Raw genomic sequence first — 14,901 nt, 5'->3', positions numbered from 1 at the left:
CAACAGGTCATCTTACTCAACAGGTCATCTTACTGAACATAGAATTTTACTGAACAGTTCAACAGGTCATTTTACTCAACCGGTCATTTTACTCAACAGGTCATTTTACTCAACAGGTCATCTTACTGAATAGGTCAACAGGTCATCTTACTGAATAGGTCAACAGGTCATCTTACTGAATAGGTCAACAGGTCATCTTACTCAACAGGTCATCTTACTCAACAGGTCATCTTACTGAACAGGTCCTCTTACTCAACAGGTCAACGGATAATCTTACTGAACAAGTCAACACAGGTCATCTTACTGAACAGGTCAACAGGTCATCTTACTCAACAGGTCATCTTACTCAACAGGTCATCTTACTCAACAGGTCATCTTACTCAACAGGTCATTTTACTCAACAGGTCATTTTACTCAACAGGTCATTTTACTCAAGAGGTCATTTTACTCAAGAGGTCATTTTACTCAAGAGGTCATTTTACTCAAGAGGTCATTTTACTCAAGAGGTCATTTTACTCAAGAGGTCATCTTACTCAACAGGACATTTTACTCAGCAGGTCATTTTATTCAACAGGTCATCTTACTCAACAGGTCAACTTACTCAACAGGTCATCTTACTCAAGAGGTCATTTTACTCAAGAGGTCATTTTACTCAAGAGGTCATTTTACTCAACAGGTCATTTTACTCAGCAGGTCATTTTATTCAACAGGTCATCTTACTCAACAGGTCAACTTACTCAACAGGTCATCTTACTCAAGAGGTCATTTTACTGAACAGGTCAACAGGTCATTTTACTCAACAGGTCATTTTACTCAACAGGTCATTTTACTCAACAGGTCATCTTACTGAATAGGTCAACAGGTCATCTTACTGAACAGGTCAACAGGTCATCTTACTGAACAGGTCATCTTACTGAACAGGTCATCTTACTCAACAGGTCAACGGATAATCTTACTGAACAAGTCAACACAGGTCATCTTACTGAACAGGTCAACAGGTCATCTTACTCAACAGGTCATCTTACTCAACAGGTCATCTTACTCAACAGGTCATCTTACTCAACAGGTCATTTTACTCAACAGGTCATTTTACTAAACAGGTCATTTTACTCAACAGGTCATTTTACTCAAGAGGTCATTTTACTCAAGAGGTCATTTTACTCAAGAGGTCATTTTACTCAAGAGGTCATTTTACTCAGCAGGTCATTTTATTCAACAGGTCATCTTACTCAACAGGTCAACTTACTCAACAGGTCAACTTACTCAACAGGTCATCTTACTCAAGAGGTCATTTTACTGAACAGGTCAACAGGTCATTTTACTCAACAGGTCATTTTACTCAACAGGTCATTTTACTCAACCTATTCAGTAAGATGACCTGTTATCTTACTGAATAGGTCAACAGGTCATCTTACTCAACAGGTCATCTTACTCAACAGGTCATCTTACTCAACAGGTCATCTTACTCAACAGGTCATCTTACTCAACAGGTCATCTTACTCAACAGGTCATCTTACTCAACAGGTCATCTTACTCAACAGGTCATTTTATTCAACAGGTCATCTTACTCAACAGGTCATCTTCCTGAACAGGTCAACACAGGTCATCTTACTCAACAGGTCATCTTACTCAACAGGTCATCTTACTCAACAGGTCATCTTACTCAACAGGTCATCTTACTCAACAGGTCATTTTATTCAACAGGTCATCTTACTCAACAGGTCATCTTCCTGAACAGGTCAACACAGGTCATCTTACTCAACAGGTCATCTTCCTGAACAGGTCATCTTACTCAACAGGTCATCTTACTCAACAGGTCATTTTACTCAACAGGTCATTTTACTCAACAGGTCATTTTACTCAACAGGTCATCTTACTCAACAGGTCATCTTACTGAACAGGTCATCTTACTGAATAGGTCAACACGTCATCTTACTGGACAGGTCATCTTACTCAACAGGTCATCTTACTGGACAGGTCAACTTACTGAACAGGTCAACAGGTCATCTTACTGGACAGGTCAACAGGTCATCTTACTGGACAGGTCATCTTACTCAACAGGTCATCTTACTGGACAGGTCAACTTACTGAACAGGTCAACGGTTCATCATACTGAACAGGTCAACAGGTCATCATACTGAACAGGTCAACAGGTCATCTTCCTGAACAGGTCAACAGGTCATCTTCCTGAACAGGTCAACAGGTCATCTTACTGAACAGGTCAACTTACTGATCAGGTCATCTTACTGAACAAGTCATCTTACTGAACAAGTCATCTTACTGAACAAGTCATCTTACTGAACAGGTCATCTTCTTGAACAGGTCACCTTACTGAACAGGTAAACCGGTCATCTTACTGAACAGGTCAATGATCAGTAAGATTGTATCTTGTCAAAAACACATTTTTCCAGAAGTTTACTACGGGTAGGTAACAGGCTGATTGGTCGGCTATTTGAGCCAGTAAAGTGGGCTTTACTATTCTTGGGTAGTGGAATGACTTTAGCTTCCCTCCAGGCCTGAGGGCACACACTCTCTAGTAGGCTTAAATTGAAGATATGGCAAGTAGGAGTGGCAATATCATCCACTATTGTCCTCAGTAATGTTCCATCCAAGTTGTCAGACCCCAGTGGCTTGTCATTGTTGATAGACAACCATAATTTGTTCCTCTTCTACACTCACTTAACAGAACTCGAAATTACAATGTTTGTCTTTCATAATTTGATCATTTATACTTGGATGTGTAGTGTCAGTGTTTGTTGCTGGCGTGTCATGCCTAAGTTTGCTAATCTTGCAAATGGAAAAAAAATCATTAAAGTAGTTGGCAATATCAGTGGGCTTTGTGATGAATGAGCCATCTGATTCAACCTATGGATTTTTTCCCCCAGAATTTCACTTAAGGTACTCCAACGTTTTTCATAATGGCTGCATGCCTATTAGTAACTGGAATAAGCTATTTCACAAATGTGTCTAATGCAGCATCTGTTGGCTCCTCATTACTCACCACAGACCAACCAATATTAGTTACATCATGAACTGAGGAATCACTACAACACTTATTGAATGACCTCTTATATACTATATTAGGCCCAGCCTTTGGATCTTTGGTTTTCCTAGATTTAGCTACTATATTGTGATCATCCGATGGATTTGGATACTGCTTTCAAGCTAAATATCGGCAGCGTTAGTAAAAATGTGATCAATGTTGATGATTTCATTCCTGTCAATCTATCAATCAAATGTATTTATAAATCCCTTTTTACATCAGCCGGTGTCCAGCCTAAAACCCCAAACAGCAAGCAATGCAGATGTAGAAGCACGAGGGCTTAACACTCTAGAAAGGCATAAACCTAGGAAGAAACCTAGAGAGGAACTGGGCTCTGAGGGCTGGCCAGTCCTCTTCTGGCTGTGCCGGATAGAATTTATAAAAGTACATGGCCAAGATGTTCAAACGTTCATAGATGACCAGCAGGGTCAAATAATAATAATCACAGTGGTTGTAGAGGGTGCAACACCTCAGGAGTAAATGTCAGTTGGCTTTTCATAGCTGAGCATTCAGCTTTAGAGACAGCAGGTGCGGTGGAGAGAGAGAGTCGGAAACAGCAGGTCCGGGACAAGGTAGCACGTCCGGTGAACAGGTCAGGGTTCCATAGCCGATCATTCAGAGTATCTCTACCTCTCCTGCTGTCTCTAGAGAGTTGAAAACAGCAGGTCTGGGACAGGTAGCACGTCCGGTGAACAGGTCGGGGTTCCATAGCTGCAGGCAGAACAGTTGAAACTGGAGCAGCAGCACGACCCGGTGGACTGGGGACAGCAAGGAGTCATCAGGCCAGGTAGTCCTGAGGCATGTTCCTAGGTCTCGGGTCCCCCGGGACGAGATGGAGAGAGCGAATTAGAGGGAGCAGACAAATTAACGCAGGACACTGGATGGGAGAAATACTTCAGATATAACAGACTGACCCTAGGTAGGCCGTCATTGTAAATAAGAATTTGTTCTTAACTGACTTGCCTAGTTAAATAAATGTTACATTATATATATTTTTTAATTGCCCCCGACACAAACTATTGCAGCATAAATAAATACTAGAGGTTGAGACAGGAGGGGTCAGCAGACGCTGTGGCCCCGTCAGACGATACCCCTAGACAGGGCCTGTTTGAAGCTACCCTGGTAGGTTGACTGTTAACCTGAACCAGGTTGTGATGGTGTGTTTTCGTGATAAAAGTGGAGCAACGTTTGAATGCCACAAGATATCTGAACATCATTGCCCTTCATGACAGCAGTGTATCCATCTGCAAATTAATTTTTTTAGCAGGATAATCTCATCTATGAGTTGAGGTGGAACAAGCTATTTGGAGTAGAGATCCACTACCAGCCACCTTGACACAACTGTGGGGGAAGCATTGGAGTCAACATGGGCCAACATCCCTGTGGACACCTTATAGAGTCCTTGCTCCGACCAAATTGAGGCTTTTCTGAGGGCATAAGGGGGATGCAATTCAATATTAGGAAGGTGTTCCTAATGTTTTGTACACTCGTGTATACTACAATGTAATTTCATTGATTTTTTTGTGACTTTTTTGTAAAAATGAAAAGAGTTTTGGCCAAATTAGGAGAGGATGTGAAGTTATTATTCATTGTTTGTTTGTTTATAGTTCAGATCCAATGGTGGTTATTGGTGAGAGTAGAGATGGGCTCTATCCGAGGGATCGGGATGGGGAAGCTGGGAGGGCATGTGTGGTGCCTCCACTCATCTCACTTCGGTCTTTCAGTGGACCTACTCTCCACAAGTAGAGCCCCACCAGCCACTATACTTGAATTTAACTCACAAGCTACTTCAAACTGACCAGTATTTAAGTTGCGGTCTTTCTCCTATGTACAGTGACATATAATCCACAGACATTAGGAGAGGAGTAGGATCTTGAAGCCCTAAAAAAAAGGCACAGCGCCTCAAAGTACAAAGAAGTACTTGCTTAATGTTTTTTGTGTTCTCTTTAAATGTTTGCTCAGCCTACATGTTCATAGGTTTTATATATGTAATGTATGTAAGGTATACAATAACTATGTATTCATACTCTTCCATATCCATGCAGAATGTCCACCGTCCTCATATTCCTCTGGTTTCTCAATGACAGATGGAACAGTTCACTTTGATTCTATACATGTGGTGGCCAACGTAAGTCTAATGTATTCCATGGCATGCGCACAGGCTTCATGATGATGGGGGGGGGCACAAGGTTCTTGAATATTTAAAGATATTTTCAGCTGATGGGGTTTTCCTGCAAGAGATACACTTACAAAGGAGAAATAGAATATTTAAAGAGGAGCTTGGTTGGAGAGAGCCAATGCTGCCACCTACTGTAGTAACAGAGCCAATGCTGCCCCCTACTGTAGTAACAGAGGTCTATACTGCCCCCTACTGTAGTAACAGAGCCAATGCTGCCACCTACTGTAGTAACAGAGCCAATGCTGCCCCCTACTGTAGTAACAGAGCCAATGCTGCCACCTACTGTAGTAACAGAGCCAATGCTGCCCCCTACTGTAGTAACAGAGCCAATGCTGCCCCCTACTGTAGTAACAGAGGTCTATACTGCCCCCTACTGTAGTTCCAGCAGAGGTCTATACTGCCCCCTACTGTAGTAACAGAGGTCTATACTGCCCCCTACTGTAGTACCAGCAGAGGTCTATACTGCCCCCTACTGTAGTACCAGCAGAGGTCTATACGGCCCCCTACTGTAGTACCAGCAGAGGTCTATACTGCCCCCTACTGTAGTACCAGCAGAGGTCTATACTGCCCCCTACTGTAGTACCAGCAGAGGTCTATACTGCCCCCTACTGTAGTACCAGCAGAGGTCTATACTGCCCCCTACTGTAGTACCAGCAGAGGTCTATACTGCCCCCTACTGTAGTAACAACAGAGGTCTATACTGCCACCTACTGTAGTACCAGCAGAGGTCTATACTGCCCCCTACTGTAGTACCAGCAGAGGTCTATACTGCCCCCTACTGTAGTAACAGCAGAGGTGTAGGTATCCTGATACATAAGAATGCACCCTTTTCCCTTGTATCCCAGCATACAGACCAAGAAGGACGTTTGCTAATTTTGAATTGTACCTTACATGGGGAAAAATACACATTGATTTCATTGTATATCCCCCCAAGGGGCAAACTTGATGTTTTTAGATATAATTAATTTTAGATCAAACCCAGACAGGAAGTATTATTTTAGCAGGTGACCTAAATCGAGCATTCAACAAATTAGACAGATATAGCAATAAATAAGGGAAAGTCAAGGAAATTCCAAAGAGCCTGAAAATGTTCATCTCTACAAATATTTTACAGGACACCTGGAGATTATTATTCCCAACTTGTTTTCTCAAAGTATGTAAAGCTATTCAAGAATTCACTACATTTTTACTTCCAAACAATATACTGGGTTCTAAAATCCATATTATAGACTGGGTGGTTCGAGCCCTGAATGCTGATTGGCGTACAGCCGTGGTATATCAGACATTATAAACTGAGTGGTTCGAGCCCTGAATGCTGATTGGCTCACAGCCATGGTATATCAGACATTATAAACTGGGTGGTTCGAGCCCTGAATGCTGATTGGCTTACAGCCATGGTATATCAGACATTATAAACTGGGTGGTTCGAGCCCAGAATGCTGATTGGCTTCCAGCCATGGTATATCAGACCGTATACCATGAGTATGATAAAAGTATTTTTACTGCTATAATTACGTTGATAACCAGTTTATAATAGCTCTGGCGGTTTGTGATATATGGCCAATATACCACGGTCACGGGCTGTGTCAGGCACTCCGCGTTGTGCCGTGCTTAAGAACAGCCCTTAGCTGTGGTATATTAGCCATATACATATACACATCTCCTTTGGCCTTATTGCTTAAATATAGTGATATTGGATCATTCTCCTGTATCATGCTTAATTACACCATCAGAAAATACACTTAGTGAGAATATGGAGAACGAACAGAGCACATCTTCAGGACCCAAAATATATTAGAGATAATTTGTGGTTTAGTACGGTACCCTGCATCACTAATTCATGGGGGGGGAGTTAGAGCGCTGATTATGATTTTGGGTCCCAAGGCGCTACTGTGTCTCTAACTGACAATGAATGGATGACATAAACCAAATAGAAACTGATAATTGTGCACTTACTAAAACTGTTGTTACACCAAGGTTTTTATTCTAAGAGAAACTTAGACTAAAATGAGGGTGTGGAAATGTTAGGATTAGCTTGCTCTTACTGTAGTACTGTAGCCTACTCCCGACCGGTCATGTTGTACAGCGCCTGAGTGGCGCCGTTGTCTAAGACACTGCATCGCAGTGCAAACTGTATTGCTTCAGATATTGGTTTGATACCCGTGCCGGCTGCGACCGGGAGACCCATGAGACAAGGGTAGGCTTTTGGTTTCTCTCCCTCTAAAAAAATTAATAAATCATTCAAAATAACAAAATGGCTTTATTTACAAATTAGTAAGAATGTGTCCAAGAAGGTTATTTGAAAACTAAATAATCTCCAAAATATCGTTATTTTTTAAACAAGCCATAGAAAGTTGGTTTCAATTTCAGTTTAATCCACCAGAAAATAAAATTGTTATTTTTTAACAAACCACAGACATTTGGTTGCAGTTTAATCCACCAGAAAAGACAGAACAAATAATACAACAAATATTGTGGTTAAACTCAAATATACTAATTGATTAAATGACCCTTATTCATATTAATATTAATATTAATTTAGAATCCTCCAATCCTCTAAATGTAATTATTGGCGGAGAGTCACGTCATTGTATTTTATTTTATTTTTTTAGGAATACTGTAGGCGACATGAGTCTCACAAGTTTTGTTAAAAGTGGTGAAGTTATTTTTAATGTGTACGCAGCATTTGTGTATTGGAGTCACTTTGAATTCTTTAGTGATCTGCAGTTTCTATCATGGGCTACTGTAATCAATGGGGGCTCAGGGTCGTACCGTTCTGCTCATCTGATGAAGGTGCAAATGGATCAGATTCAAACTTTGAAGACCGAGATCGAGTCATTGAAGGCAGACCAGCAGAAAGAGAAACATTATCTGAGGTCAGAGATACGGGCGACAACTGATGCATTGGTCCAGAGCCAGGCGCTATTGGCAAGAGAGTCAGGCGGAGAATGACGTGTTGAAGAGGGCAAGGAACGATGGAGTCACAATCCATGCCAGGCACACCTCTGAGCTCTGGAACTCCACCTCTGACAGACAGTCAACATACCTGATGGGTTCGTCAGGTCGTCAGTTCACCCTGACATTTCCATTCCTCTTCTGACAACAGAACTTGACCAACTGCTCACCAGGCACAGCAAGGGCCGTCCGGATCCGGATCCGGACCGTTATGCTGTTCTGCTATTCCAAGGATGTGGCAGGGTAGCCTAGTGGTTAGAGCGTTGGACTAGTAACCGGAAGGTTGCAAGTTCTAACCCCCGAGCTGACAAGACAAATCTGTCGTTCTGCCCCTGAACAGGCAGTTAACCCACTGTTCCTAGGCTGTCATTGAAAATTTAGAATTTGTTCTTAACTGACTTGCCTAGTTAAATAAAGGTTAAACAATTGTTTTTTTTAAAGTGTAACCGAAGAGAGATACCACGAGTGGACACAGAATACCACCTGGGATTGATCCCGAGGCAGATGTGTCTTACCAGTGAACCTCTGGGTGTTCATCATTAATACTGTCTCAGAAGTTTCTGTCCATGCAACCTTTAAAAAGCATTAAAGACAGAGTTAATGAGTACTTGAGGTCACTGAGAAAGTCTGGACATGTCCTGCTCTCCCTTATGTAAGGAATTAGGCACTTACCATGTTTATTATAGTATGTAATTTAGAATTATATAAAAGCCCCTTAGATATTCTTAGAGATCCTAATGGAAAATGCCCCTTAGATGTTAATATACTGTAGAGTCCTCCAATCCTCTAAATATAATTATTGGCTGAGTCACGTCATTGAAAAAGATATTTGTTGATATACTGTAGGCCTACCGTAGGTGACATGAGTCTCACTAGTGTTGAGTAATGTGTTGTTAAAAGTGCTGTAGGTCTTATTTATTTAAAAAGCATATTGAAGTGAGAAGCAATAGGATTTGAAGCAATACCTGCTGTGGTCAACTATTTTAGCACCGTTTCACTCTGCTCTGAGACAAACATGGGGCAGTGAGATTTTTATTTTCACTGAATCTCCATTTGGGTATTGGTTAGACTACAATTAGGGTGTGGAAATGTTATGCTCTTAGTACTGTGGCCTACACCCAACCGTCACGTTGTACAGCACCATATTTTCCGTTCCATCCTAACGGAAACCCTGTTTTTTTTTTTTTTTTTCTTGGATAGAAATACCATAATATTAATCAAATTAATTAAAATTAAATACATTTCTTAAAATCAATCCCATATACTATGTTCTTACAAAAATGGTTTTAAATTCTCAAGTACAGCCAATATTGAAGGCTATCAAATGCTTCTCAAAGATGCCCTCTGGTGGTCAAACTAGCATTAACGGTAACAATGGATGACAATGAAATAACATGCCATAGATTTCTGCGGCAGCCTGCAAGGTGTGCTGCAGTATGACACAACTTTTACAGGAAGAACCACTGTACAGGTTAAACTCAAATATTTGATGGCAAATAAATCCGGTCTCACAGCCCTCACAAAATGAATACACACCAAACCAGTTATAATTTTTAAAAGATAAGGATGCAAACGCTTTAATTAGAAACAACGCTATTGACAACATAAAAAAAATATAAAGCTTCTATGAAAATCAATATAAATCAGAATTAAATTATCTGATAACTGATCCTGAGCCTTCTTAGACTCAACATCCCTGAAGCAATTATCAGCTGATTTTTTTTTTTTACTATCACAAAAGACGAAAATCACCCAAAAATAAATAATAGAGACATAAAACATTCGCTCAGAGAAAAGAACCAGGGCTTTTCCCATATAATTGTTTATTATAAAAAAATGGACAACACTCAATTCAGTACTTCCAATATCCATGTATCAAACGGTTATTTCAGTCATATTAAAACCAGATTCCCCTGCAGATTAAAGATTCATTTTTATAAATTGGCAACAATAAAATAATAACAAAACTTATAAACAATAGAATGGCAAAAGTACTTGATACATATTAAGGGTTTATTAAAAAAGGCTTTCAAACAAATACAATAACAGTATTAGTATTTAGTATTATACAATATGCAAAAACAAAACATGACTGTTGATGCTGAAAAGGCTTTTGACCGTCTTGTGTGGACTCTTATATTAAAAACTTTGGAAGCATTCATCTCTCCAGCTGAAATGATACATTTCATACAAATATTATACAAAAATCATAAAGCTAAAATATACAAAACTAAGCCATTATCTGATTAAATTTCTTTAGAAAGGGGCACAAGGCAGGGACGTCCCTTCTCCCCCCTCCTGTTTGCACTGGCAATTGAACCACATCCAGTAAGAATTAGACAGGATCCAAACGTAACAGGTACCAGTATTGGAAAACATGAATATAAACTAAACTTATCTGCTGACGATCTCCTGATATACCTGACTAATACTGAAAACTCAGTGCCCCCCTTGTTAAAAACAAAATCCGTATTAAATCTCAGGATTTAAAATGAACGTGGAATTAATGTCAATAGGAAAAATCTACAGCAAACCTTTAGGTTTACTACAAAAAATATAAAATACTTAGAATGCTTAATAAGTGACAACAAACAACAAATATATATAAAGATAAAGTTATCTCCTTACTCAAAAAAATGAAAGCAGATCTAGGTAAATTTAATTACCTCCCCATAAATCTTACAGATAGAACAAACCTCTTTGGAATGGCATGGCTCCCAAACGTTTCATATTGATTTAATGGGAGTACCAATTACCCCACTGAAGACATTCTTTACAAAAGTAAACCCAGCCGTAACAGACTTCATATAAAACTCATAGAATAAATAGGAAAGTTTTACATGTCCCTGAATCTGAGGGGGGTTTTAACTTTCCAGACTTGGACTCGCCAGCCAACTCGCCACCCAAGAATTTTACTTGCGACATACACTGAGTATACAAAACATTAAGAACAACTGCTCTTTCCATGACATAGACTGACCATCTTAATCCAGGTGAAAGCTATAACCCCTTATTGATGTCACTTGTTAAATCCACTCCAATCAGTGTAGATTCAGGGGAGGAAACCGGTTAAAGAAGGATTTTTAATCCTTGACACAATTGAGACATGAGGTCTGATAGTGGCCAGTTTATATGATCTGACCTCAGGATAAGACCCAGATGCAGACAGTTCTAAGTAACAAAAGTTTATTACAAAAACAGGGGGCAGGCAAACGACAGGTCAAGGGCAGGCAGAGGTCAGTAATCCAGGGCAGTGTTACAAGGTACAGAACAGCGGTCAGGGCAGGCAGAGGTCAGTAATCCAGGGCAGTGTTACAGGGTACAGAACAGTGGTCAGGGCAGGCAGAGGTCAGTAATCCAGGGCAGTGTTACAAGTTACAGAACAGCGGTCAGGGCAGGCAGAGGTCAGGAATCCAGGGCAGTGTTACAAGGTACAGAACAGTGGGCAGGGCAGGCAGAACGGTCAAAACCGGGAAAACTATAAAACAGGGACTAGAGAGAAAACAGGAGTATGGGAAGAACGCTGGCAGGCTTGACAAGACGAGACGAACTGGCAACAGACCAACAGAGAGAACAGGTATAAATACACTGGATAATGGGGGAAATGGGCGACACCTGGAGGGGGGTGGAGACAAGCACAAGACAGGTGAAATAGATCAGGGTGTGACAGCTTGTCTTTAGAAACTATTGTACAATCAGCTTGTCTTGACAGTGCACAGAAGAAGTGTGTGTCTCAGTCGGTATAGCCTGGGGCTGGCACCGCCACTCATACGTAACTGAACGCTAACTGGCATACATTATGTGATGATTGGACCAGTCTATGATTATTATATATTAAGGCCATGGATCAGTCTATGATTATTCTATATTAAGGCCATGGGTAGTAGGCAGTGGACCAGTCTGTGATTATTCTATATTAAGGCCATGGGTAGGCAGTGGATCAGTCTGTGATTATTCTATATTAAGGCCATGGGTAGTAGGCGGTGGATCAGTCTATGATTATTCTATATTAAGGCCATGGGTAGGCAGTGGATCAGTCTATGATTATTATATATTAAGGCCATGGGTAGTAGGCAGTGGACCAGTCTATGATTATTCTATATTAAGGCCATGGGTAGTAGGCGGTGGATCAGTCTATGATTATTCTATATTAAGGCCATGGGTAGGCAGTGGATCAGTCTATGATTATTATATATTAAGGCCATGGGTAGTAGGCGGTGGATCAGTCTATGATTATTCTATATTAAGGCCATGGGTAGTAGGCAGTGGACCAGTCTGTGATTATTCTATATTAAGGCCATGGGTAGGCAGTGGATCAGTCTGTGATTATTCTATATTAAGGCCATGGGTAGTAGGCGGTGGATCAGTCTATGATTATTCTATATTAAGGCCATGGGTAGGCAGTGGATCAGTCTATGATTATTATATATTAAGGCCATGGGTAGTAGGCAGTCTATGATTATTCTATATTAAGGCCATGGGTAGTAGGCAGTCTATGATTATTCTATATTAAGGCCATGGGTAGTAGGCAGTCTATGATTATTCTATATTAAGGCCATGGGTAGTAGGCAGTGGACCAGTCTGTGATTATTCTATATTAAGGCCATGGGTAGTAGGCAGTGGACCAGTCTGTGATTATTCTATATTAAGGCCATGGGTAGGCAGTGGATCAGTCTATGATTATTCTATATTAAGGCCATGGGTAGTAGGCGGTGGATCAGTCTATGATTATTCTATATAAAGGCCATGGGGAGTAGGTGGTGGATCAGTCTATGATTATTCTATATTAAGGCCATGGGTAGTAGGCGGTGGATCAGACTGTGATTATTCTATATTAAGGCCATGGGTAGTAGGCAGTGGACCAGGCTATGATTATTCTATATTAAGGCCATGGGTAGTAGGGCAGTGGATCAGTCTATGATTATTCTATATTAAGGCCATGGGTAGGCAGTGGATCAGTCTATGATTATTCTTTATTAAGGCCATGGGTAGTAGGGCAGTGGACCAGGCTATGATTATTCTATATTAAGGCCATGGGTAGTAGGGCAGTGGACCAGTCTATGATTATTCTATATTAAGGCCATGGGTAGTAGGCGGTGGATCAGTCTATGATTATTCTATATTAAGGCCATGGGTAGGCAGTGGCTCAGTCTATGATTATTCTATATTAATGCCATGGGTAGTAGGCGGTGGATCAGTCTATGATTATTCTATATTAAGGCCATGGGTAGGCAGTGGACCAGTCTATGATTATTCTATATTAAGGCCATGGGTAGGCAGTGGATCAGTCTATGATTATTATATATTAAGGCCATGGGTAGTAGGCAGTCTGTGATTATGCTATATTAAGGCCATGGGTAGTAGGCAGTCTATGATTATTCTATATTAAGGCCATGGGTAGTAGGCAGTCTATGATTATTCTATATTAAGGCCATGGGTAGTAGGCAGTGGACCAGTCTGTGATTATTCTATATTAAGGCCATGGGTAGGCAGTGGATCAGTCTATGATTATTCTATATTAAGGCCATGGGTAGTAGGCAGTGGATCAGTCTATGATTATTCTATATTAAGGCCATGGGTAGTAGGCAGTGGACCAGTCTATGATTATTCTATATTAAGGCCATGGGTAGGCAGTGGATCAGTCTATGATTATTCTATATTAAGGCCATGGGTAGTAGGCGGTGGATCAGTCTATGATTATTCTATATAAAGGCCATGGGTAGTAGGGTAGTGGACCAGTCTATGATTATTCTATATTAAGGCCATGGGTAGGCAGTGGATCAGTCTATGATTATTCTATATTAAGGCCATGGGTAGGCGGTGGATCAGTCTATGATTATTCTATATAAAGGCCATGGGGAGTAGGTGGTGGATCAGTCTATGATTATTCTATATTAAGGCCATGGGTAGTAGGCGGTGGATCAGTCTATGATTATTCTATATTAAGGCCATGGGTAGTAGGCAGTGGATCAGTCTATGATTATTCTATATTAAGGCCGTGGGTAGGCAGTGGATCAGTCTATGATTATTCTATATTAAGGCCATGGGTAGTAGGCGGTGGATCAGTCTATGATTATTCTATATTAAGGCCATGGGTAGTAGGGCAGTGGACCAGTCTATGATTATTCTATATTAAGGCCATGGGTAGTAGGGCAGTGGACCAGTCTATGATTATTCTATATTAAGGCCATGGGTAGTAGGCGGTGGATCAGTCTATGATTATTCTATATTAAGGCCATGGGTAGTAGGGTAGTGGACCAGTCTGTGATTATTCTATATTAAGGCCATGGGTAGTAGGCAGTGGACCAGTCGATGATTATTCTATATTAAGGCCATGGGTAGTAGGGTAGTGGACCAGTCTGTGATTATTCTATATTAAGGCCATGGGTAGTAGGGCAGTGGACCAGTCGATGATTATTCTATATTAAGGCCATGGGTAGTAGGGTAGTGGACCAGTCTGTGATTATTCTATATTAAGGCCATGGGTAGTAGGCAGTGGACCAGTCGATGATTATTCTATATTAAGGCCATGGGTAGTAGGGTAGTGGACCAGTCGATGATTATTCTATATTAAGGCCATGGGTAGTAGGGTAGTGGACCAGTCGATGATTATTCTATATTAAGGCCATGGGTAGTAGGGTAGTGGACCAGTCTGTGATTATTCTATATTAAGGCCATGGGTAGTAGGGTAGTGGACCAGTCTGTGATTATTCTATATTAAGGC

This window comes from Oncorhynchus mykiss, chromosome 5 (assembly GCF_013265735.2).
Source record: "Oncorhynchus mykiss isolate Arlee chromosome 5, USDA_OmykA_1.1, whole genome shotgun sequence".
NCBI classification, from domain to species: Eukaryota; Metazoa; Chordata; class Actinopteri; order Salmoniformes; family Salmonidae; genus Oncorhynchus; species Oncorhynchus mykiss.
This window is presented reverse-complemented; position numbering follows the sequence as displayed.